This window comes from Thamnophis elegans, chromosome 2, assembly GCF_009769535.1.
Source record: "Thamnophis elegans isolate rThaEle1 chromosome 2, rThaEle1.pri, whole genome shotgun sequence".
Lineage (NCBI taxonomy): Eukaryota > Metazoa > Chordata > Lepidosauria > Squamata > Colubridae > Thamnophis > Thamnophis elegans.
Window position 1 is genome coordinate 134,545,255 of NC_045542.1, and position 26,049 is coordinate 134,571,303.

Here is a 26,049-nt window from a genome sequence, read left to right on the forward strand (position 1 = left end):
GGTTTGCCTGGGTTTGGGAGAACCCGTAGCTAACGTTATGGCCGGTTCGGAGAACCTCCAAATCTCACCCATGGCTGGCCCTGCCCTCCCCTCCCAGGAGTCTCCACATGGCCCATTTTGAATGCAAGGTAAATGCAGGACCTATGCAGAGGCTTGGGGAAGGGGAAAAATGGGCGTCCCGGAAGTTCTGGAAGGCCAGAAATGGGGGGGGGGAGGCAGTTTTCACCTTCCTAAAGGCTTGAGAAAAGCCTCCGGAGCCTAGGGAAGGCGAAAACGCCCTCCCCCCCAGCTGTGGTGCAGGAGGCTGACTAGGCCATGCCCACCATGGTCACGCCCACCCAGCAACCGGGCAGAGAACCCGTTGCTGAAATTTTTCAAGCCCACTCTGCATTGAACCCAATTTTACAACTATTTTTACCATGGTCGTTTAAACAAATCTCTGTAGTCATTAAGTATACCATGTTGTTAAATGAATTCAGCTTCTTCCATTGACTTTGTGTTTGAGAAGCCAACTGGAAAAGTCACAAGTCATGATTATCTGACCACAGGATGCTGTAAACATTGTAAATGTGAGCTGGTTGCCAGGCATCCAAATTGCAATCATAGGGGCAATGTGATGGAAGTAATTTTGAGTAGAGACCATAAGTCATTTTTTCAGCACTGCTATAACTCTGGACCATTGTTAAATACATGAATAAATTGAGGACCTTCTTGTACATTTCATTCAACGATTATTGTGTGATATAAAAAGTTGTAGCTAAACACATTTTGTGAAATTGCTTAGAAACTAGCAGAAAAGAATACTGTGAATTAAAGATGGTGTAGGAAGTTAGCACCTACCCCTCTCCTAGAAAAATGAGATATTTTAGGAAATATTAAAAGGGCAGAATATTTCAAAAAAGAAGTAGGAACTCAGAGAGGCAGAAACTCACGCACACCCCTTTGTTAGTGGGCCATTAAGGAATGAGCCAGTCTAGTCTACATAACAAAGATCAGAGCCATTTCATTGCCCTTCATTGCACCACTCACCAGGTTTCAACCAAACTTAGCACGCAGACAACCTTCACAGCTAGCTATGACCTCGGGCAGCAACCAATCAGCATACTCTTCCTGTGCCCCAGGAAGTTCAAAGCCCAGAGAGGCATAAAGCCCAGGGACTCTCAGCATCTCTTCTCTTTTCACCCAGGAGCTCCAAGGCATGTGATCTTGTCCACCATTAAACCATCTTTCCAAACAGCCACCATGTGTGCAGTGTCTTTTTCCCCACTTGGAACTGATCCCAGATGGGCATTTCTTCCAACAATGGATTTTAGCTGCCAATTTATCTTATATCTGTTGGCATCAAGTGGGTTCTTGCTGATTGACAAGAAATTAAGCAGTGATCTACATTTACTTTTTCTTACTATTATATGCCTTTCCAGTGTTTGTTCAGTTTTGCCTCCTACCTTCTTCATAGTGTGGTAATGATGGCTAACTCTAAAACACAATGAAGTTTCATGACTCCATAGATTCCATAGATTCCATAACCATGTATCCTTTAGATGCGTTAAAATTACAATTCCTAGAATTCCTGATCTCTCTTTATTAGCATCTACCACAAAAAAAAAAAAATGATCTCAATCTTTGTACCAGTAAACAATGGTTGACTTCAGCTTTATAAATCTGTGGTCAGTGCTTTATGAAAAGATCATCTCTACTCATTCGTCAAAGAGGGAGGAGAGAAAAGGGGGGGGGATAATTAATCAGATTTGTTTTACTACTTATTGGCATGCACTATGCCAACCATGTTCAAATACTTTGTCCTCCTAATGAGAAGGAAGGACTCACTGGAGAAGAGCCTAATGCTGGGAAAGATTGTGGGCAAAAGAAGAATGGGACGACAGAGAATGAGGTGGCTGGATGGAGTCACTGAAGCAGTAGGGGTGAGCTTAAATGGTCTCCAGAGGATGGTAGAGGACAGGAAGGCCTGGAGGAATGTTGTCCATGGGGTCCTGATGGGTTGGACATGACTTCGCAACTAACAACAACAACATGCTACCACCAGAAAGCGTTAAAAGAGGCAAAATTATTTCGATGATTACTTAGGGGTTAACACAGACTCTCCGTGCCATAAAACAATGTAGATTAAATTCCACGAGGTAGATTCATAGCCCACTGTGCAAATAATAATAGTAATACAATCTTTTTTTTTCTATTGAGATATGCTTGTGGGTTATAAGAGAATGATATTTCTGGTGCAAAGGCTATCTTGTTATTAATTGTATAGAGCGGTGGTTTTTAAACCTAGAAGCAAAGAAGCTGATGTTCGTGGAATTAAAATGAATCCCTATCCTGTTGTTTTCAAAGAAATTGTAATGGCAGAGGTTGGCATAAGATGCCTTGCTTATTTAATTTCTCTCCATTTTATTCTCAGAGATGGCCTATCAGTTTTATCATCTCTCATTAACTAGTAATTCCTCAACCTCTTTAGAAATTATTATGTAGGCTCTGATGCACATAGTTAACTTCTCTGTTCTCATTGATTTGTAGATTGTTCTTCTAAGAAGACTCTATTAACATACTTTGTTAAGAAGAGAGAGAGGGAAAGAAGTGTTTTTAAGGTGTGCTAGCCTCAAACACTGGTCTACTCTGATACTTAATATATAGCATATTTAGTTCCTATAAAAGCAGTATCAGCTCAAATTATCTTTCCTGATCTCTTTTGTCTATAAACACAACATTGTCATCTACATTTATTGTATAATTCAGAGTTTGCAATAGAAAAGCTTTGCTTGTTTTATTGATGGAAAACAGACCTTTTTATTATTACAGACAACCTGGTGTGTTTCCTTTCACATAGAGTTGGAATTGCAGAGAGCATTTTGTATTACAGGTCATCGCACACAAGCAAATCTAATAAAATGAGGGGCAGAAGAGCATGTAATATATATCAGCCTTTCTTTGGCTGGTGTTTTCCAGAGAAATTGGGGTTTCAATACTAGCATATTCCCCCACCCCCACCAAAAAATAGGTATTTGAAAATATACTATATAGAATAACAATATGTAAACATTAAATGTAGCTCTGTTGGTTTAGCAAGTGAGCATTCATTATTCTGAAGGCTATATTTTGTATTCTGCTTTTTGGAAAGCAGTGACTTCAGCACGATTGTTACAGTCTAAGTAGGAAATGGCACCACACATGAACCACTTTATGGTTTACTATATTGTCTTTGTCGGTTCTAATTGCCTTGGAGCGTGATCCATTTCCATATGGCCTAAGTCAGGGATCGGCAACCTTAAAAACTCAAAGAGCCACAAAAGTCCTAACCGGAAGTCCACCATTCAATTCTGAAGCTGACTGGAAGTCCGGTTCCCCCACCATAGAGTCTCCTCCTAGTGCAGAGTCCTTTTTCCACTACCTCTCCTAACCGAAAGCCCTATAAATTGTGGAGCTGACCGGCGACAGGGAGCCACAGCAGAGGGATGAAAGAGCCACATGCGGCTCCACAGCCATAAGTTGCTGACCCCTGGCCTAAGTGCTCCATGGTTTATTCCATACATTTGTTCCCTGAGATAACAGACTTGAGGACAGTATGGAATCCTCACAGGATGAAGACTCATCACCCTTGCTTGATGCACTTATGTACCTTCCTGAAAATGTGTGACATAGGTCATAGTCTTTCATTTGGTGTTGTGACATTTTTCCTACTGGCATACATCTCTGTAGTCAACTTACTTGATGGCGCTTAGACAGGAAGAGGGGGCAGTCAAAGAGAAGTTGCATTTAATCTCACAGTTCTTGGATAGGATGATGCTCAGCTACATAGCAAGCTAGCCAACCCTAGCTGATCTTGCAGAAACTAAGCAGTGTGGGGCCTGGATCATGTAGTTGAGGGACTACTAGGAAATTCCAGAGCTATGAGCTATAGCGCAACATTGAGAGACATGTCCCAAAGTAATGGCAAAAGATTTCTGAACTGTTGCTGAGAATTTCTGAAAATGATTATATATTAAATCACAAGGTGCTGAGCTTGAAGCTTTTTAAAGATGAGATGCTATATAGTCATGAAAATGGATTTTTCTCTGTCCTACAGCTGAATGGTATGCTTGTCTGAGTACAAATATTCCCTATCTATAGCTTGTGGCATACGTCTTTCTCTCTGTATCTTTGCGCTGTTAATCTCTCTCTGGGACTGTTTGTTTTATGCTTTGATCACAGTGCTGTTTTCATTGTTACTTAATCTGAATTGGTGTTATAACTTATTTGTTAGCCACCCTGGGGAGGCTGTTATAGGAACCTATAAATACTGCAAACAAATAAATACAATTGATTAAAGTTGAATACATGTTTGACAAAAAATATTTGAAAAATATCAAACAGAATGAGATACTGCAGAATAGAAGTAAAATAGCCTACATCACAGTTCAGAATGTAACAAAGATGATTGTTTATAAGGAGAACATATGACATTTACAAAGGCAGATAGTTAAATGAGTCCCTTGGGTTTGAAGTGGTTAGTGAGCCTGAATGAATGAATGAACAAACGAATAAATCCATCCATCCATCCTGGAACATACTATCCAGTGGTGAAATTCATTTTTTTATTACCAGTTCTGTGGGCGTGGCTTGGTGGGCGTGGCTTGGTGGGTGTGACAGGGGAAACATACTGCAAAATCTCCATTCCCACCCCACTCCAGGGGAAGGTTACTACAAAATACCCATTCCCACCTCACTGGTGCCAGCCAGAGGTGGCATTTGCTGGTTTTCTGAATACTCAAAATTTCCAGAACCTGTCAGAACCTGCTTAGCTCCCTCCCGCCTGACTTTTCATAAGAGCCTTCTGACAGATGGCTTGGGCATCTAATGGGGAAGCTTCAAACTGGAGGAGGTTGACTAATTAAAGCCTAATCCCAACCCCCCCCCCCCCCCACCGTATCTGGCTCCCTCCTTTGCCATTAAGAAGGGAGGGAGGGAAAGAGGGAGGGAAGGAGGGAGGGAAGGAAGGAAGCAGCAATCTTCCTCCTTCTAATCATGTGAATATAGTGACCTGTATTGATTAGTTATAATGAACACTTGAGCTGTCACGGATTTGGAATATAAAAGGTTATCAACAAGCATAGTTGGGAATAAACAAGCACATAATGCTAATTCAGACGTGATACCACACTGAGGTTTACCATTTCATGAATAATTAATACTTGATTATCCACATAGTTCCTTGGCCTCTCTTCTTTTGCATCCTTTTCTTCTCCCCAGTTTAGCGAAATCAGAATTTAGCTATTGTTTTGTGGATTTCATCTGATTTCAGAAGTGATCTGCAGCCGAGGTTTCTGCATTATTGTGATCACATCCAATTCGCAATTTCTCTCTTCATAGCTCTTAAGAAGAACTATCTTTCATAGAGAAAGAACAAGTGCTGTGATGCTAGGTTGCTGTGATTCAGTCTCATATTAGGAAAGGCTTCATGTGCAGAAAATCTCAGAATTTCTCTGTGTAATAGAGAAAGTATGGACTTTGTTGTTATTGTTAGTTGCGAAGACGTGTCCGACCCATCGTGAACCCATGGACAACGTTCATCCAGGCCTTCCTTTCCTCTACCATCCTTGAGTCCATTTAAGCTCACGCCCACTGCTTCAGTGACTCCAGCCAGCCACCACATTCTCTGTTGCCCCGTTCTTCTTTTACCCTCAAATTATCTCAGCATTAGGCTCTTCTCCAGTGAGAACCAAATACTTTGGTGGCCAAAGTACTTGAGTTTCATCTTCAGGATCTGGCCTTCTAAAGAGCAGTTAAGGTTGTGCTCAATGATGAGGAGCGGGAGTGCTACCAGCGGGCTGTCATCAATCCTGATTGGTCCATAGTCTGAGAGAAATTGTTGCAGCCACGCCTCTACTCCTTCTCCCAGTTCCTTTCAGTCTATGGTCCAAATAGGCTGGTAGTTCCTTAGCTGTTGCTAGTTATAGCTTTCTGTACTAAATTATATGTTCGTTTTGGCTAATTCGACCTTCCTCCAAATTTACTTCAAATTGGCTTTGTGTATTGCTGTTAGTGAAGGGGGCGTCGGATTTTGTCACCGTCTCATGGGAGCTGCTGGATCGCGATCGGCTTGATCCAGAGGGCCTACAATTGAAGACTCCACTGTTGAGGCTGAGGTGGGTGGTGACTGATTTATTAAGCGTTGCTGGCTCGCACAGCTGTGGTCCCGGGTGCGGGAAAAGCCGTGGTTCTTTTAAAAGCAGTTCCCCTGACAGCTCTCTCCTTCCCTTACAGCGAGTCAGCAGTCACCACCGAGGTGCCTTTTTGGGACGCCAGAGATCGCGGCAGCACCGGTCTTCCTAGGGGGCTCCCAACAATAACTGCAGGAGATTGGGGGCTGGGGCCTTGAATCTTGGCCGCGTTGCCTGCCATTCTAGCATGGCGGGCAGCCGTTATCTTAACCGGTGGCCATTTTAGAAGCTAGTAGAAGAGCGGTGGCCATTTCGAATCAGCCATGAGGTTTGTAAATTGCAATTTACGATTGGCAAGGCATTAACAGAAATTCGACCGCAGTTTTAAAGGGGAAGAAGGACCTAATCAGCGGTTTCCCACTAGGTTACCAGTGGAGTACCTTTGTTAGAAAAGAGTGATAGGATGTCCTTCAGGCAGGAGAAAACAGCTCTACCTCAGGGATCTGAGGCACCGGTTTCTGGAGTCAGGCCTAGGGCAGTGGCAGCGAGGCCCACGGCAGCGCAAAGACCATCCAGGTCCACGCTACAAGATGAGCAGCATAGGCAATGGGCCTTGGAGAAAAGAGTGGCCCGGGCAGAATGCCTGCTTCAGGACCATCAAGAACGTGGTAATGGATCTCCCTCAGCTGCGGTAGTTGCAGGGGACGTGGCAGACAATCTGAAGCTTGAGGATAAGAAAGCTGTACTCATCCTTAGGAAGGGTTTTCAGGCTTCAGCTTGGGCCCGAAAGGCGACTGCTGCTGCTTCTTTCTTTAATAGAACAACCTTGTTGTGGCTGCAGCAGCTACAGGAGCGTACCCCTCTGGAGGATACTCGCACAATGAAAGTTCTCAGTAACGTCATTGCAGCAACCCAATATTCAGCGGATGCCACACTTGATTCCGTTAAATTTGCCTCCTGAGCTCCATCTGCCTCTGTAGTTTCAAGACGTCTCCTGCGGTTAAAGAACTGGCAGGTGGATAATAAATCGAAATTTCACCTCACTTCCACACCATACGGTGGCAGGAATCTCTTTGAAGAGGCCTTGGAACCAATATTGGTTGAGAACAAAGAAAAGAAGAAAGTCCTCCCATCTACGACCAAGCGCCAGGAGAACCATCCTGCACCTTATCACAGGAGATCTTTCTTCCGTCCCTCTGAGTCTGAATTCCAACAGAACAGGTACTATGGTTCAAGTGGGACAGGTTCCAGTCCAGGAACTACTTCCAGGACAGGAATAGAGGCCAGGGTCAGTCCAGACGGCCCTTTCAAGGGGGAGGTGGTCATCCATTCTTCAGAAGGAAGTGAGTCAAATCCCATGCTTCCCATCGGCGGCCGCCTATATCATTTTGCGTCACAATGGGAATGCATAACGACAGATGCGTGGTTCCTCGCCACAGTACAAAAGGGTCTCAGACAGCTTCTTACCTCGGAAAGGGGGGTATTACAATTAAAATCTTTAGAGGTATTAAAAGAGGAGAAGGTAGTTCAAACATGGTTCCAGTATGGGCAATTACAGGCTAGGTGGAAAATAGACCAAAAAATTGGTTTTATCCAAGTTGAGGATAATCTGTTTAAACAAATAAGAGATCAAAGCTTAATGCATATAAAGAGGATATATAATGTATTAATACAGATGGATTCGGAAACAGAATTAGTTAAAGATTGTATGATAAAATGGGCTCAAAATATTGAGGAACCAATAATGTTGGATACATGGGAAAGAATCTGGGTAAGAAATGTGAAATTTACACAAGCTCAAAATCTGAGAGAAAATTTTTACAAGATGTTCTATAGATGGCATTTAGATCCTAAAAAGTTGGCTTCTATGTATCCGAATGTACAGCCTAAATGTTGGAGGTGTGGTTCTCTCGACGCTACATATTATCATATATGGTGGACCTGCCAAAAGGTTAAGGCATTTTGGATAAAAATATGGTGGGTCATGCAAAATGTTTTTAAAAGAAGGATAAAGTTTATTCCTCAGTTATTTTTACTAGGTATATGTACTGACTTTACAGTGGTAGAGACCAATTTGATTCTGCACCTGATAACTGCAGCAAGACTGTTGGTGGCGCAATATTGGAAGAAGGAAGACTTGCCTACAATCCAAGAATGGACATTGAAAGTAACAAACTTAGCCGAAATGGCTAAAATATCGGCATATCTCAAAGATCATTCAAATGAGATATATAAACGAGACTGGAAAAAATGGATTGACTATATACAAAATAAATACGGGACTAAGAAATTCCAGTTAGCCTATGCTTAAGATCAGAAATGATTTAAACTGTTAAAAGTCAGTTCAGTAAGAAGAAGCTAAGGTCAATCTAGAATGTCATTAATTTCTTTATTTCTTTTTTCTCAATAGATTTTAGACTGTGTTAGTTAAAAATCCATACCGCGTACGGGTTCTGGGAAGTCAGGGGGGGGGGAGGAGGAGGGGGGTGGGGGGGTGGAGGGAGGGAGGGGTACACACAACAAAAAAAAATTGTACTTCAATGTCTTAATGATTGACAAATGATGACATATTTGTGTTTTTTTTTAAAGAAAAATAAAAAAGTTCTGTTTTTTCAAAAGGGTCTCAGACTGGAATTTCTCTCTTCCCCTCCCAACTTCTTCAGATCTTTCCCTTCCTCCTGGAATCCGGTAAAGCAGGATCTGGTGCGGCTCACAATTCAAATTATTGGAAATTTGGGCAATAGAGACCGTTCTCCAGTGCACTGCTCAGAGAGCCCAAATGCTGGGTTAACACAGCCTATCTGCCCTTGGACTGAGTGATGTTTTTCTTGACCACGCCTCCCTTTGCTTGCACATGCTCAATTCGAAAACTCAGTCCGCCCGAGTTAGGGCTGTTTTGGGAGAGCTCCAGTCTAAGAGCAGAAAGGCTGGAAAAAGTTTCCCAATTTGGACCACGTTTAAATTCTCAGATAGAGGAAATCACGCTTCTACATCAGGTCTGTCTATTTGCCTCCAGTGAGGCTTCCGTAGCTTTAAGAGAAGGGCTGCCGGGTTTTCCCTGCTGTTGCTAATTGCAAGCACTGCAGGGGGTTGAAAAGGCTTGCACAGCGGGGGCTGGCTAGCAAGGGAGCAATTAGTGGGATAAACCAAGTTCCCTGTTGGAACAGGGGCGTCCCAGGGGGAGGAAAAGTCCAGCAAGGCTCTGAGAAGGCTCTAAAGCAGGTGAGCCGGATTGCTAGGATTCCCTCGCCTGCTCCATTTTGCCCGGCAACAGCAGCGACGGCTGGAGCCTTCGCGCGCCTTTCAGGGCTGGAAAGAGCGGGAAGCGGCTGCGTGCGCACCCCCCCCCCCATTTTGGATCGCTCCGACTCACTGGGCAGAGCGGCAGAGCTCAGAGCGTGCGAGGAACAAGGCAGCAAGAAGAGCCCAGCCAGCCAACGGAGCCTCAGCGAGCCCTCAACGACTGCAGAACGCCGCGGGGAGGCTGGGGGCTAGTCTGGGAAGCCAGCTAGTCTCTCCCTCCGGAAAATAAGCTAAGTCTCGGGGAACCGAGGGCGGTGGGAGGAAGGAAATCCGACCCCAAGGCGGCCCTTCCCTCCTGGAGATTCTGCCAGCGCTTTTGGACTGCAAAGGCCAGCGCGTGCCCATCCCAACTCCAGCTATCTTCCAGGCCTCGTGGGGACCTGAAATGGCTGAGGAATGCAGGGAGGCCTTAGGGGATCAGGTGGGGCCCTCCAGCAAGCGCTGCAAGCTGGATCCCTCTGTAAATAAAGGCAAAGGGCACAAAGGCTCACTTGAAAGGTCTTCTCCAAGAGCCACAGTGGATCCCAGGGAGGTTTCAAGGCCCCTTCAGCCAGAACCTAGCCCAGACCGTCGCAGCAGGGAGTCAGCTTCCCCTGATCGTGAGGCCCAATCCCCCGGGGACAGTGAATTCTTGTCTGGGGATAACTATGCATCCAGGGATCCATCTCCTGAAGCATCTTGGGGGTACCCCGACTCCCCTAGCTCCTTCATCGGAGAGGAACGAGATTCTGTCCAGAATTCCCCCTTTGGGAAGGGTGGATCCAGCTCAGGCAGGCCTAGCCGTCGCAGGCCCAGTAAGCAAAAGAAAAAAAGGGGAAAAAGTCCTGCTCTTTCGGATGAAATGAGGGAGGTAATTGCCTTAGCCATCTCCCAAGGGATAGCTGAAGGCATTAAGCGCAAGGGCTCTCGCAAGGGCAAGGCCCCAAAGGAGAAACGCAAACCTAGGGCCTCCACCTCTAAGCAGCCTGTATCCTCTCCATCTTCAAGCCCCTCTCACTCTGGGTTATCAAGTTCTGAGCAGGAAGAAGGGGAGATTTTCGCCCTTTCCGAAGACGAAAACCCCACCCCTGACAAGCCAAAATTCTCTGGCCTGTTTCAACCGTCATTATTCAAGTCTATCTTGCACAAAGCCATGACGGCCACAGAGTTAGGCCCCACTTCCAGACCTGAGGCCTCTCAGGCTTCCACTTCCAAGGATCTTAAGCATGGGTTGTTCAAAGAGACAGTAGAAACTCCCGAGGTTATTCCTGTGCCAGACCTATTTATGGACGCGGTACAGCGCCAGTGGCTACAGCCGGGCACCCTGACCAACCCCAGTGGGGGGGATAGAACTCTATATGCAGTAGAAGATAAAATGGAGGAAATCCTCAAATTCCCAGAAGTAGATGCCCCAGTCGTGTCTCTGACTTCCAATTCCAACCTGCCAGCTGAGCTCCTAGTGGGACTTAAGGCAGAAGATAAGAGGTCAGAAAAGGCATGTCAGAAAACACACATGGCGTCTGCCTGGGCCATCAAGGCATCCACCTCTGCCTCCTTTTTTATTAGGGCCACCCTATTCTGGCTGCGCCAACTCAGGTCCAGACCCCTGCCCAGGAAATCTAGGTGGCGCCATGAGCTAACCAAGATTATTACCGCTGTCGAGTATTCGGCGGATGCCACCTTGACAGCAGCAAAATTCTCTTCCAGAGCTCTAGCTTCCAATATCACCTCCCGCCGCCTCCTATGGCTCAGGCACTGGCAGGCCGAAATGAAGGCTAAATGGAAGCTGGCATCGGCCCCATTTAAAGGGGGCTTTCTGTTTGGAGAGGCCCTGGACAAGTTTGTCACCGAAACCAAGGACAAACGCAAGATCCTTCCGGCAACCTTTAAAAGGGGTGACCGGAAAGGGGCGGGGTCCTTTCGTAAGAGACCCTACAGGAGCCAGGAAACAGGGCAATCTTCTCACCCTTCCTCCTATCAGAGGCCCTTTCAGGCAGGGGGGGATAGGCACCAAGACAGATCCTTCGGGGCTCGTGCCAACCAATCCCAGTCTTCCTTTCGGAGACCATTCCGAGGAGGAGGAAACAACAGTGGTGAATCCCGGCCCTTTCGTAAGGGAAAGTGACGGTCACAGGGATCCCCCCCATCGGGGGTCGGCTACGGCTGTATGCCGACAGGTGGGAGGAGATAACATCGGACAAGTGGGTCCTCAACACCATTCGCAAGGGCCTTCTCCTGGACTTCCTATCCTTTCCCCAAAGAAAGTTTATCCACTGCCCTACACCCAGGAACCCAGAAAAGAGGGAACGCATGAGGGCAGAAATCTGCCATCTCCTAGAGATAGAGGCGATAGAGCCAGTCCCCAGGGATCAGCAGGGGAGGGGCTTCTATTCGATCCTCTTCCTAGTGCCCAAAAGTTCAGGGGGGTGGAGGGCCATCTTGGACCTCAAGAGCCTAAATCAGCATCTGGCTTACAAGAGGTTCAAGATGCAGTCACTCCACTCCATCCTGGGCTGTGTGAGGGAGGGGGACCTATTGACATCAATAGATCTCAAAGAGGCCTACCTGCATGTCCCCATCCATGTGGCCCACAGGCGGTTCCTGAGGTTCTACGTGGAAGGGAAGCATTTCCAGTACAGGGCTCTTCCCTTCGGGCTATCATCTGCGCCCAGAACATTCACCAAAATTCTGGCAGTGCTAGCAGCTCATCCGGTTCATCTGGAATGTTATTTAGACGACATAATCATTCACTCTCTCACCACCAAGCAGGCACACCGCGATGTTTCTCTAACTGTGCAGACCCTGCAGTACCATGGCTTCTCTGTCAACATGGAGAAGAGCCAGTTCCGACCATCCACCTGTATACAGCACCTGGGTGCGGTCATCAACTCCACCTCCTGCCAGGTATTTCTTTCGCCAGACCGGCTGTCGAACCTGAGACGCAGAGTGAAGCACTGCAGCCTTGCCAGGTCGGTACCCATCATTCAGCTGTCCCAGCTCCTAGGGATAATGATCTCGTGCCTGGGGGTGGTTCCCTGGGCTCGCCTTCACGCCAGGGAGCTGCAGTGGTTTCTGCTGCCAGTGCAGAGGGCCAGGAACAGCAACTCACTCAGGCGGGTTCGGCTCCCACGAAAGGTGATCCGGTCTCTGGCATGGTGGAGGTCCAAGGCAGTCAGGAAGGGCTGCCTGTTCAAGGAGCCGGAGAGACTAGTTGTCACCACGGATGCCAGCCTCCTGGGGTGGGGCGCCCACTGTCAGGGCCACCTAGCCCAAGGCCGATGGACTCAGAGGGAGGCCGCCCACAGCATCAATTGGCTGGAACTGAGGGCAGCTCGCCTAGCGCTGAGAAAGTTCGCATCTCTAGTAAGAGGGGCTCATGTACTGTTGATGACAGACAATGTGGCGACAAAAGCGCACATAAACCGGCAAGAGGGCACTCGATCAAAGGCCCTCATGCTCGAGGCAGAAGCGCTGGGCAGGTGGGCGGAACGTCATCTGGCTTCTCTCAGTGCAGATCACATCTCTGGCGTAAGCAACCGGGAAGCAGACTGGCTGAGCCGCCAACGCATCGACCACTCGGAGTGGCGCCTGCACCCGGACCTGTTCCAGCAGATCGTGAGGAGGTTCGGCAAGCCACAGGTAGACCTGTTTGCCACACACAACAACACACAGCTCCCACGCTTCTTCAGTCGCTACCACTCGCCCCAGGCGGAGGGAACAAATGCTCTGAGGTCAGCGTGGCCTCAGGGACTTCTGTATGCCTTCCCTCCACTTCCGCTCATCCCTCAAGTGGTGAACAAGCTCCTGACCGAAAGGCAGACCTCATTCTGGTGGCTCCCTTCTGGCCCAGAAGGCCCTGGTACGCAGACCTGGTCAGCCTCTCAGTTCAAAGACCTTGGAGAATCCCCCGGGACAAGATTGCCCTCAGCCAGGGGGCCATCATCCATCCGGAGCCCCAGTGGCTGCAGCTAGCCGTTTGGCACTTGAAGGGGAGCTCCTGAGAAAGCAAAAATTCTCTGACCAGGTCATTCGAACAATCCAAGCGTCCAGGAAGCCCTCTACGACTAGAATCTACGATGCCACCTGGGCCGCCTTCTCACGGTGGTGCAAGACTAGGAACATAGAGGCCTCCTCAGCCTCGATCCCCCAGACCCTAGACTTTTTGCAAGAGGGTCTGGATAAGGGCCTTGCAGTCAGCACCCTCAGACGCCAGGTTGCAGCGTTGTCTACCATCCTGGCAAAGGGCTCCTCTCGCTCGCTGAGTCAGCTCCCCCAGATCAAGAGCTTTCTCAAGGGAGCAGCGAACATCAGCCCTCCAACTGTTCACCGGTATCCGTCATGGGATCTTCCATTTGTGCTTAAGGCCCTGACCAAAGCCCCATTTGAGCCTTTTAAAAAAGACCAGTCTGCGCTACCTCACCATCAAAACCGCTTTCCTGGTGGCCATTACATCCGCTCGCAGGGTAGCCGAGCTTGCTGCGCTCTCTGTCAGGGAGGATTTGTGCGTAGTTTCCCCGGACAGAGTAATATTGAGACTTGATCCGTCATTTGCTCCGAAAATTAACTCCCTGTTTCACAGGACTCAAGAACTTATTTTGCCCAACTTCTGTCCCCATCCTTCTCACCCTAAGGAGCGTGAGTGGCACAAGCTGGACGTGAGACGGGCCGTGCGCACGTATGTAAAGAGAACAAAGGACTACCGCCGGTCAGAGGCTTTCTTTGTCTCCTTCCTCCCTGCGTCCCTGGGCCGCAAGGTCTCCTCTCACACTGTGGGACGTTGGCTACGTGCTTGCATCAAACTGGCATATGAGCACCAGGGCAAGACGGCTCTGAGACGAATCACCGCTCACTCCACCAGGAGTGCTGCAACGTCTGCAGCCTGGGCAACCCAGGCCTCTATCCTAGACATTTGTAGAGCGGCCACCTGGGCTTCCCCCACGGCCTTTATTAGAAACTATAAGATTGACACCTTTGCCTCAGCCGAAGCCTCCTTTGGCAGAAGAGTATTACAAAGAGTGGCTGGAATGCCAGAGGCTTCGGCGCTTCCCCACCCTGGGACTCAATAGCTTGGGCATGTCCCAGCATTTGGGCTCTCTGAGCAGTGCACTGGAGAAAGACCGTTGGCTTACCTGAACGGTCGTTCTCGGGGCACTGCGAAGAGAGCCCAAACCCACCCGGGTGTTAGTATTGAACGATGTGGCTGTATTGACTGTATTTGATTACAGGACGGTTCCTTCGTTTTCGAATTGAGCATGTGCAGGCAAAGGGAGGCGTGGTCAAGAAAAACATCACTCAGTCCAAGGGCAGATAGGCTGTGTTAACCCAGCATTTGGGCTCTCTTCGCAGTGCCCCGAGAACGACCGTTCAGGTAAGCCAACGGTCTTTTCTTTGGGGGAGCAAGATTTAGGGTTTTATTCCAACCTTTTTATAGTCCCAAAGAGTTCGGGGGTGGGGTGGGGATGGAGTGCAATCCTAGTTCTGAAGCGTCTGAACAAGTTTATTGTATACCGTTGATTTAAAATGGCGTCCTTGAGCTCCATCTTGCAAGGAGTTAGACAGGGTGATTTCGTGGCCTCTATAGACCTGACTGAAGCATAACTTCGTATTCTGATATTGCCTTCTCATCGCAGATACCTTAGGTTCACTAAAGAGGGAATTCATTATCAATATAGGGCATTGCCATTTGGACTGGCCTCAGCCCCGAGAATATTCACCAAGGTCATGGTGGCGATGGCAGCCTACCCTACATGTATCCCTATACGATTACAACTTTACCTGGATGATGTCTTAGTGCAGGCTCACTCCTATGAGCAGTTGACACCCTTCAACGAGTCAGCTTTTCAGTCAATTTCGATAAGAGCCATCTACACCCCACTACTAAGTTATTACATCTGGGGGCAGTAATTGACTCTAAGGAAGGGGTGGTTTTTCTCTTAAAAGAATGTAGATCCAAATTACAGCAATTAATATTGAAATCCATGTCAGGAGGATGGTGCCTATTGTAGACCTTTCGTATCTTTTTAGGACAATGATTTTGTGTATGGGATATTTCCCTGGGCACGCTTTCACACCAGGATGTTACAGTGGGCCTTGATCCCATACCAGAGAGAGATGATGAGCAACTCACCTTTGGTCATTCCAGTGTCTCCACAGGTCCGCCTGTCGCTCTGGTGGTGGCTGTCCACAGCACTCGAACGGGGGTCGCAGTTCAGAGAGCCAACGAGAGTAACCGTGAATATGGACGCAAGCTTTTACGGCTGGGGGGCGTTGAAAGATGATTCAGGGCCATTGGACAAAGACAGATCTGCGCCACAACATAAACTATCTAGAGCTCAAAGCGACATATTTGGCCCTCCGCCATTTCCAGCAAGACTTGCGGGATAAACACATATTCATTCTTACCAACAACATCGCCACGAAGGCACATATGAACAGGCAAGGTGGGACTCATTCAAGAGCTCTGTGGACAGAGGCACACAGACTGATCTTATGGGTGGAGACACATGTGGTTTCGATCACAGTGGACCACATTTCCGGGATTGCCAACCGCCAGGCGGACTGGCTCAGTCGAGCCACAGTGGACAATGTGGAGTGGCAGTTGCACCTGGACCATTATTCTATGGGTCTGTCGCAGGTTCAGGACTCCAGTGATTGATCTTTTTGTGACCCCGAAGAATGTTCAGCTACTGAGCATTTGTGACCAGATATTGGACATGAGGGGCCGAGGACATGGGGCATTGAGATGCCACTGGCCGTTGGGCCTTCTATACACATTTTCCCCCTTCCCCTTCTTCCAGGGACCATCAGGAAGATAGTGTCACAGGGGAGGAGATAATTCTGTTAGCGCCGGATTGTCCCAGGAGGCCATGGTATGCAGATCTGATCCAACTGTCAGTGTCCCCACCTTGGAGGATTCCCAGGGAGGAGATTTGCTTGTGCCAGGGAGTGTTAATTCATCCAGAGCCTCAATGGCTAAAACTAACCGCCTGGCACTTGAAAGGGACATGTTGAGTAGGGCCCAGGTTTCCAATAGGGTTATTTCCACATTGGAAGCAGCCAGGCAACTGTCGACCACTAGAATATATAATGCTACATGGTCGGCATTTCTAAGGTGGTGCGACGTGGCATCCATTGTTGCAGAAGAGGCTTTGGTGTTAGATTTTTTGCAAGATGGGTTAGACAGGGGTCTAGCATTCAACACCTTGCTCCACCAAACGGCGGCACTCTCCACTATTCTACCGGGTGAAGGCCAGGCCCCCTTATTTCATCTTTTTTAATTAGAAGGTTTTTTAAAAGGGGCAGCTAACTTTGCCCCTCCAGTTATACATAGTTTTCCTACATGGGACTTGACTTTGGTTCTACAGGCTTTGACTGAGTCTCCTTTTGAGCCGATTTGAACGGTATCCCTTCAGTTTTTAACTCTGAAAGTGACATTTTTAATTGCTATAACATCAGCTAGATGCATTTTGGAGCTAGGGGCTCTATCTTCCCGGAAGATTTATGTATTTTCCACCAGGATAGGTTAACCTTATGATTAGACTTCTTTCTAAAATTAATACTCCCTTTTATAGGACACAGAAGATAGTGTTGCTCAATTTTTGCCCAGCTCTGTCTCACGCTAGAGAGGGTCTTTGGCATAGACTAGATGTCCGCAGGGCATTGAGAATTTATCTTAAATGGACGGCCTCGTTTTGGAAGTCGGAAGCTCTCCTGGTGTCGTTCCAGCCATCCACACAGGGAGCAAGAGTGACATCAAACACTATAGGCAGGTGGCTGAGGAAAGCTATTTCCTTGGCCTATGAAGCCAAAGGCAAGAGTCCACCTCGGGGTATTACTGCACATTCTACTTGTAGTGCGGTCACGGCGGCGTGGGTGACTAGAGCGCCATTCAAGGATATCTGTAGGGCAGCTTCTTGGCTGTCCCCTACTTCATTTATTCGACACTACAGATTGGACGCTTATGTGTCAGCTGAAGCATCTTTTGGACATAGAGTATTGCAGCAGGTAGTGGCTCCATTGGCAGCCTCAGATTCATAAAAATTCTCCCTCCCTATGGACGTTAGCTTGGGTACGCCCCACTGGTAGCACCTCCCGCTCCTCATCATTGAGAACGATTGTTGGTACTTACCTGAACGTCGATTCTAATGATGAGAGCGGGAGGTGCTACCTTCCCACCCTGTTTAGTGTAGTGGAAAAGGGGGGGGGAGCTGTTTGCCTTGTTTGTGAGTTTCACAGATTTACTTCCCTACGATCTCGAAGAACTGGGCAGAAGGAGTAGAGGCATGGCTGCAACAATTTCTCTCAGTCTATGGACCAATCAGGATTGACGATAGCCCACTGGTAGTACCTCCCACTCTCATCATTAGAATCGATGTTCAGGTAAGTACCAATGATCGATCTCCTCTAGGACTGACCAGCTTGATCGCCTTGCAGTCCAAGGGACTCACAGGAGTCTTCTCCAGCACCATAATTCAAAGGCCTCAATTCTTTGGCACTCAGCTTTCTTTGGTTCAACTTTCACAGCCATACATTGCAACTGGAAAAACCAGTATGGATCAGCATTGGAAAATCTGATGAAGCAGAAGTCCACCTTTACATTAAGGGCTGGAGAAAATATCTATATATGGCACCCAATTCCCAGTAACTCTACTAGTATCAAAAAATGATGGATAGTTTTCTAAGTTCAAAGCTGAGCAGCTAAGTCACATTGAACCATCTTTGAATGGTCAAAGGTATGAAAAGTCATTAACATTTTTCAAAAGAAACTGTTCCATCACATAGATATGTCAGTACTTTCAAATTAATAACTCTTTATTGGTACATGCTTTTCACGAACACAAATGACCTTTGTACATGTTATTTTGTCATTTTAACTTGTCAATAAAGGTAAGTTTCCTGAGCAATTTCTGAAATAATACATGGCGGGGGAGGGGGTAAGATAAAAGATGGTTCCTTGGTCAGATTGCAATAGACCATTAATTAGAAATCAAGGTTGTGTCATTGATAACACACACCAGGGTATTTTGGGGAGGGAAGGCTCCCGCTTCTGGAATAGGATGGCTCTCTCTGGAAGCTCATAAAGACTTGGTTCTTCTCCAAAACCTTTGGGACTTGATTGCTTTGGAGCGTCAAGGGCCATGAATGTGTGTTTGTTTATTTCTGTCGCTGTCTCCCTCCCTCCGTGTGTGTGTGTGTCTGTCTGTCTGTCTGTCTGTCTGTCTCTGTCTGTTTCTCTGTCTCTGTCTCTGTCTCTATCTGTCTCTCTCTGTGTGTCTCTCTGTTTCTGACTCTGTCTGTCTCTCTCTATCTCTGTCTCTGTATGTCTCTGTCTTTGTGTGTGTGTGTCTCTCTCTATTTCTGTCTCTCTCTGCATTGGTAGTGGGCTGGTGCTTTTGTTCATCACTTAGAATTGCCTTGATAATTGACTTCTGTATTCATATTACAACAAAAAGTATTCACCCATGGACTGTTTCCTATTCCAGAAAGGTAGTCACACAGCAACATTCAGTAATCCTTAGGCTTCCCTGTTATTGGTTTGTGAAGTTTGGGCCAATATATATTGCTTACCTCTGGGGTAATGTTGTCTAATTTGTTGATATGAATACCAGAATGAGCAATACAGCTGGCAGGTAATAGATGCAAGAGCTGGATATGTATCCTTCCCAAAGTTTTTTCCCCCCTCCATCTAGTGATGTTTGATTGAACACTCACTGAAATATGAGGAAGAAGCTAGATTTTTTTTAATGATCCCTGTAATTCATAGTTTCAAATTCCTCAAAGGCCATTTTTAAACCTAGAAAATTAAGTTCCAGAATAGTTTGATTCACTCGTTGTACTGATTTACAGTTTTGTAATTGTAATTTTCTGGGTTCTTGTGCAACATGGCATACAGGTTATAATGGTTAGATTCCCATAACAGAATAAGTCAAACCCAAACAAACTGCAACGTAGTTTAAATGTCTTGTGTAAACCTGACTGATTAGTGTTGGTTCAAAGTTTTGGGTTTATACATCATACAGAATTCAATGCCCCATAAACAAAGAACTGAATAAACAATAGAATTGTTTTTTCATAATTGTTACATAATTGTTACAGTTATATCTTACCTAACCTTACAGATGAAACTCAAAAAATTTTAAGTTGCATTATTGAAATAAATGAACTTTTGCATGATATTCTAATTTTTCGAGTTAGTGCGATGTTTTTGTCTTGAATTCTTAAAAGTCATTTTGTCCTTTCTTAAGTGTTTCCCCTTAACTTAGTATTAGTTTGATGCAATATGAAAACCCCGGTGTAACTCAGTAGGATAGATTCTTTTTGTGTGTCAGAGAATGAAGGATTTTGCATCTTGTTTTCTACAACAAGACTTCCTTTCTCCGGTGCTTATAATGTAACTTTTAAGCACATATGCATTAGCTCTGTAGAGCCTTTAATACACAGTCAATTTCAAGTGATTTCCAAAGGGTACAGTTAATCAATGGCTGTAGTAAGCAGCGGTAGGGTGCTTTCATTTATCTTCACTGGTAGTTCATTTATCACAAGGAGTTTGTGTATTGTGAAAAATCCTGATTGAGAGCCTGTCTTCTTTGAAATTCAGCATGGAAAGCAAGGGCTTGATGCTTAGAAGTTTTGTAGCTTACAAAGGGAAATAGCAATAAAGGGAAATGGGTTTGTTTCTCCCTTTCAATTGGCAGCATGTTAGACTTTGAGAGTTTCTTAACATTTGTCAGTCTCAAGAACAGTGATAAATAATATATTAAATAAGTAGCTGTTTCCTTGATTCCCCAGTGAATTTTAACAAGGCATGGGATGCAAATTGTTGAATTATTGGAAAAGTGTATTATAAGCAGACTGGGGAGGTTAGGTGAAAAGGTAGTAAGTTTATATTAATTTAAGAGAATTATTTTATTTCCTTTTGCGTTCTGTGGTATGTGAATTCATCATCTACTTTAGCTAATATAAAAAAGACCTTAATATCTCCTTGACTAGAATAATGATGATTGAAAATGGACATTACTAAGCTCATCTCTAACCAAATGTAAAAAAATTCTGAGTTTTAGGGGGAGAAAGGCTTTGCATAACATTTCCTCCTGAGAGATTTGTTGCCGGTTCTCTATAAGCAGTGATAATAGCAGTCGCAGCAGAGCATACTCAAGTCATACTACTAATCAGCAAGCTTAGGGAGAGATGAAGGAAGGAAAAAGAAAAGGAATATTTCTTTTTTCTCATCTCCCCTCTTGCCCCTTATTAGTTGTAAGGGGAAAAAATGAGGCAACAGTTTTACAGAATGCAGAATAATAGAGTTGCAGGGAACCTTGGAGGTCTTCTAGTCCAACCCCCTGCTTAGGCAGGAAACCCTACACCACTTCAGACAAATGGTTATCAATCTCTTCTTAAAAACTTCCAGTGTTGGAGCATCCACAACTTCTGGATGCAAGTTGTTCAACTGATTAATTGTTCTCACTCTTAGGAAATTTCTCATTAGTTCTAGGTTACTTCTCTCCTTGATTAGTTTCCCTCCATTGCTTTTTGTTCTGCCTTCAGGAGCTTTGGAGAATAGCTTGACTTCCTCTTCTTTGCGGCAGCCCCTGAGATACTGGTATCATGTCACCCCTAGTGCTTCTTTTCATTAAATTAGACATATCCAGTTCCTGCAACCGTTCTTCATATATTTTAGCCTCCAGTCCCCTATTCATCTTTGTTGCTCTTCTCTGCACTCTTTCTAAAGTCTGCATATCTTTTTTTTATGATATGGTGACTAAAACTGGATGCAATATTCCAAGTGTGGCCTTACGAAGGCAGTTTTGGACTAGTGAGCTGACAGAATTGATTTTGGGTATGGAGTATAATGAACTAGGGGAGAAGAACTGGGAATTTTTCTCCAGCTACAAAGTAGAAATTAATTGAGACTAATAAAAGTGCCTCGATTTTGTGGGATTTTTTTTACAAGCTTCCTTCCCTTTGCCTCTTCAAAAGCAGTATGTTACCTGAGTCCAAGTATAGATCAGTTTGCCAATATTTTTAATATTCCTAACTTGCTTAGTGAGAACAGTTGTTCTGTGGCATTTTGCTGCAGTTGGGAGGGTTGTGAGACAGCAGACTAATTTAGACATAACATTTGTGGTTTGTTAAAGCGTGGGAATGAGAGTTAAGCCCCTGGTGCCTTTTTGTCTCCTTTCTCTTGCAGTTCTCCAAGCTCTGCCTGTAGAGTTTAGCCTTTCTTGCTTAATTTAAATCCAAGGGGATTTTTTTTTTAATATATTCAAAATAGGGTAGTGGTTTAATCATCATTAATGATGATTTAGCTTGTGACACCACTATTTAATTTATAGGGTCATAAACTGTTATTAAAACCAAAGTTATCTGATTTTGATCTAATGGGAAATTAATGCAACAAAGCTGTAACAAAAGTGTAGGAGGAATTGTCAAAAGTCTTTTTGCTAAAGAGTTATTGAGGATAAAAGTACACAATTTGAGGATCCAGAACCTGTCCTTTAAATGCTTGAACAGTAGCTGTCTGATCTCTCTCTCTAAAATACCACACTAACGAGAAAATATTAATTAAACAGTAAATATTAACTGCATTTGATTCAATGTGTTTAAAGTATATTGTCAAACTAAACTTTGTATTAAATCAACCCTAGTAATTCTTTAAGCCTCATTTGGTCAGTGATTTGGTTTAGTGCTGTGATGGTGAACCTATGGCAGAGGTGGCACGCAGAGCGCTCCGTGTGGACACATGTGCCGTCAGCAGCTGCACTTCTGATTCCGGTGCATGCTTGTGCACCAGCCAGGTGATCTTTGTGTGTGCTGGAGCCCTGGAAACCTGAAGACCAGCTGGCATGTGCATGCCGGAAACCAAAGGACCAGATGGCTGACATGTGCATGCACATTGGCCAGCACGTCTTCGAGTTTCTGGGGGTCTGGCACGCACGCGCACATACATACACACACGATCTGGTTTGGCCAGTTGGTGCCGAAAAGGTTCGCCATCACTGGTTTAGTGGTTAAGAGCCAGTTTGATGTAGTGGTGAAGACACTAGGCTGGAAACCAGGAGCTGGTGAATTCTAGTCCCACCTTATGCATGAAAGTCAGCTGGGTGGTTTCTCCCCAAGCCAACCCACCCCACAGGCGGGTTGTTGTGGGGAAAACAGGAGAAGGAAGGAATATAGGTATGTTCTTGAGTTATTTATAAAAGGAATAAAAAATGTGGGTTAATAAATTGCCTATCTAGTCATGTTTTTGAAGAATGGCTCCTAGCATCTCAGGCAAACACCAAATGGAGCCCTCATCCTGAAAAAGCTGCCAATCATTAAGCTTGTGTCCAGCTTGACCCAACAAAAGCCACTCCCTTGACTCTTCTTGAGCCAACTTCCATTCAACTCCTTTGGGTGGCTTGCTCTGAATGACGCTCAACAGATAGCCATTCTGCCTTGTTGCATGAGAGGAAGTCTAATGTCCTCTCCTTAACCTCAGTAGAGATGCCTGCTAATAGGTTCCTTTCCCATTCGCTTCGATCTTTTATCTTTTTAAAACAAGAAGCAGACGTTGTGGAGTTTTGTAGCTCAGTCTCTTTTGTGCAGGGATAATCTCAGCCCAATTAAAAACCTGGGGAATGAATCTGATTAATTCAGCCCATGAATTTCCTATTTTGCCTATGCATGCGAAAGCGAGGAAAAGAAATACATATTTGTAGAAACGATGTACTGCTGTATCCTATATCATACACAGGAAAGCATCTTTCTTGAATTCCACAGCAAAACAGCTCGCATTCTGTTGCATATTGCCTTCTAATCCAGTATTTTCACTTATCTTGCATTCTGTTTGCCAATGAAGTAATTTTGCATATGCTATGTAATATCCTTTCTCGGCTGTTGTTATCATGTTGCTGTTTTAGAATGAAGCAACTAAGCTGCTGGTTAGAATTTTCAGAGCACATTCTGCAATTAAGTAACCTTCGGGTGCTTAATTAGATCTATAAAGAGAATATAAATACTGCAATTACCCTGAAAAAATATTTGGGTAATAATATCTGTTATAAAAATCAACAACTATTATTCAAAGACCTTTGTAAGCAGTGATAATCTCAGCAACCTTTATGTTTCTATAATGTTGACGTGCCTGAAATATTGCTGTTGTGCAATCTCTCATAGATGGGACTGCTCCTAACCTTGTGTTCCATAGGCATATCTTGGTTATTTCATTCATCACTGTTCAGGCACCCTGAAGCTAGGAATAAATTAGTGTGGAAAGATTTTTGCCATCATCATCCTGAACAGTAGCACTGTTTGTCAGGCACCATGTATATATTGTTGTTAGGGATTCAGTGATCATTGTTCAGCCAGGTGCAAATGAGAGATAGTATATTTGATCATTCATTCTCCCTTTTGTTGGGTGACTCTGATGGGTCATTCAGACCACTGCCAATAGGATTACAATGTCCACAGGCTGTCTTTGGTGAGTAGTTTCTCTTTGGCCTGTAAAGAGATCAAGGGTGAGAAGAAAACCTACGGAGATCTTGGGAGCTTTAAAAATTACCTTTCAGCTGCTGTATTAATGAGGTTCTTGCATGGAGTGAAGAAATATCCAATGATTATAATGATTATAATAATATAGGGAAGTAGAAGGCTATCTGGCAAGGCTACGATCAGGGAGGAGTGTTGGATAAGAAACCAGATAATGTGAGATAACCATGTCCCCGTAGGTCTATCTATAATTGCAAACCATCATGAAGGCATGTTTGGCATCTATGTATATATTAACAGATTTGCTAGAGGCCATTATATACGTGTGTGTGTGTGTGTGTGTGTGTGTGTGTGTGTGTGTGTGTGTTCGTAGATTCGTAGGTATGCTGGTCTTGTTGTATTTGGGTCTTTTCCCATGTAAGATTGAGATTGTCTTGGCAACGTTTCACTCGCCATCTTCAGGCTGGTTTTGGGCTTAAAGCTTGGTCAGAGCTGCCATCTTTCTATAAATCTTGGTGGGTGGGTGTGGAGTGCTGGCGTTGTTTCAGTAAGTGGAATGATTGGTTGTGTGGTTGTACATGATTGGTAGATTGGTGTTGATTGGTGCCGGCTGTGTGTCCATTGTTGTTTCGTGTTGTAACGGCCTGGGTGGTGGGTGGGGCTCGTTTGTTGACTAGGGCTGGTTTCCAGATGTCTGGTAGGTGGGAGGTATTGTCACGTTTATTCATATTGTGGGGGTGTTCCTCTATCTTGATAGCTTCCATAATTATTCTCTTGTTGAAGTTTCAGTTTTGGAGATTACCCTGTTCTCCATAGTGAGGGGAGGAGTATCCAGGATGAGTTGACCTTATCCTCTTGTTGATTGAACTGAGTCAGATAAGTTCTTAGGACACAGCTCTGGTCCACCAGGCACCGCCCAGTTATCGACTCAATCCCTCAACTGGATGGTTTGCCATCCTGGATCTCCGATAAATTTGAAGAAATTTAAAGAAAGCAAAATAATTAATCTGTCTCCCTACCGCAGCAGCCGCATGAGAGCTGGACAGCTCCCTGAGCTGCGAAAGGACGGCCAAAATCCCCCTCACACACAGAGGGATTAATGGGCGACTGGGCAGTTGGCTTCCAGTGCTGGAAAGGGCAGGGAAAGGAAGCGGCTGGGCTGCTGCTACCTTTCATTGGGTTCATGGAGTGAGACATCCTTGCTGTCTCTTCCTCTCCCTCACTGGGCAATGCAGGGCTTTTTGCTCCTCACTTCAGCCAGTTTGCCGAACTCCAGAAAAATTCAGCTACCGGTTCTATTGAAACAAGTCCAGATGGGCTGAATTTCATCACTGTTTAAAATCCAACTGTGTGGTGTAAATTTCTGAAATTATTATTCAATTACTTTTTTTTAACATCTATTCACTGCAAAAAGGTTGGAGTTGCTTTTAGTCGTTAATTTGGCTAATTTAACTTCTGTGGGAGTGAATGGTTATTGCAGCCTACAAAACCATATGTGTCTTACAGTTAGGATGGGAGGCTTTTAATACAATTAAAATGCTGGTAGATTTTTTTTATTATATAAGGCTTTAATATTGCATAAAAGCATGATATATATACAAAGAACGACACCATATTTCTGAAATGCAAAATAGTTTAGCAATAATCAATTTTAGACTCCTCTGTTTAACATCAAGATATTAACATCATAAATAATTTGGGTTTAAATGTTTTGTTTCAAATGGTGGTGTTCCAGCCATTGTGATGAACAGCAGGGTAGTTGCAAAAGAAGTTAGTCCATTTCTTCATAAGGGGGGATGTCTTTCACAAGAAGGATAATGTAATTTAAACATTTCTAAGTAGTGCTGTAGTTCTGTAAGTTGACTTTTGCTTTCATTTGCTTTCACATACTTGATCGTCAGAAGTTCATGGTGATAGAACTGATGCTGGGGTATTATAATTAATTATATTGCTTTTCAGATTTTATATTTGCAAATTCACCTACTTGCTAAAATTTGTCACCACAAAATCAGTACTCACAATGCTTTTGCAGTCATTCACCAACATACAAAGCGATAAAAAATTTGAATTGCTCAATGTGACATTCCCTACTGAGTTTCAGTATTTGCTAATCCAGTGTTAATGGCGATTTCATAGAATATAAACTAACATG

At 45.0% G+C, this 26,049-nt stretch overlaps 1 protein-coding gene across 1 annotated transcript in view; it reads left to right on the forward strand.

Annotated features, from left to right (window-relative positions):
- SUCLG2 (succinate-CoA ligase GDP-forming subunit beta) overlaps positions 1-26,049 on the forward strand; it is a 265,851-nt gene that overhangs the window by 48,668 nt on the left and 191,134 nt on the right.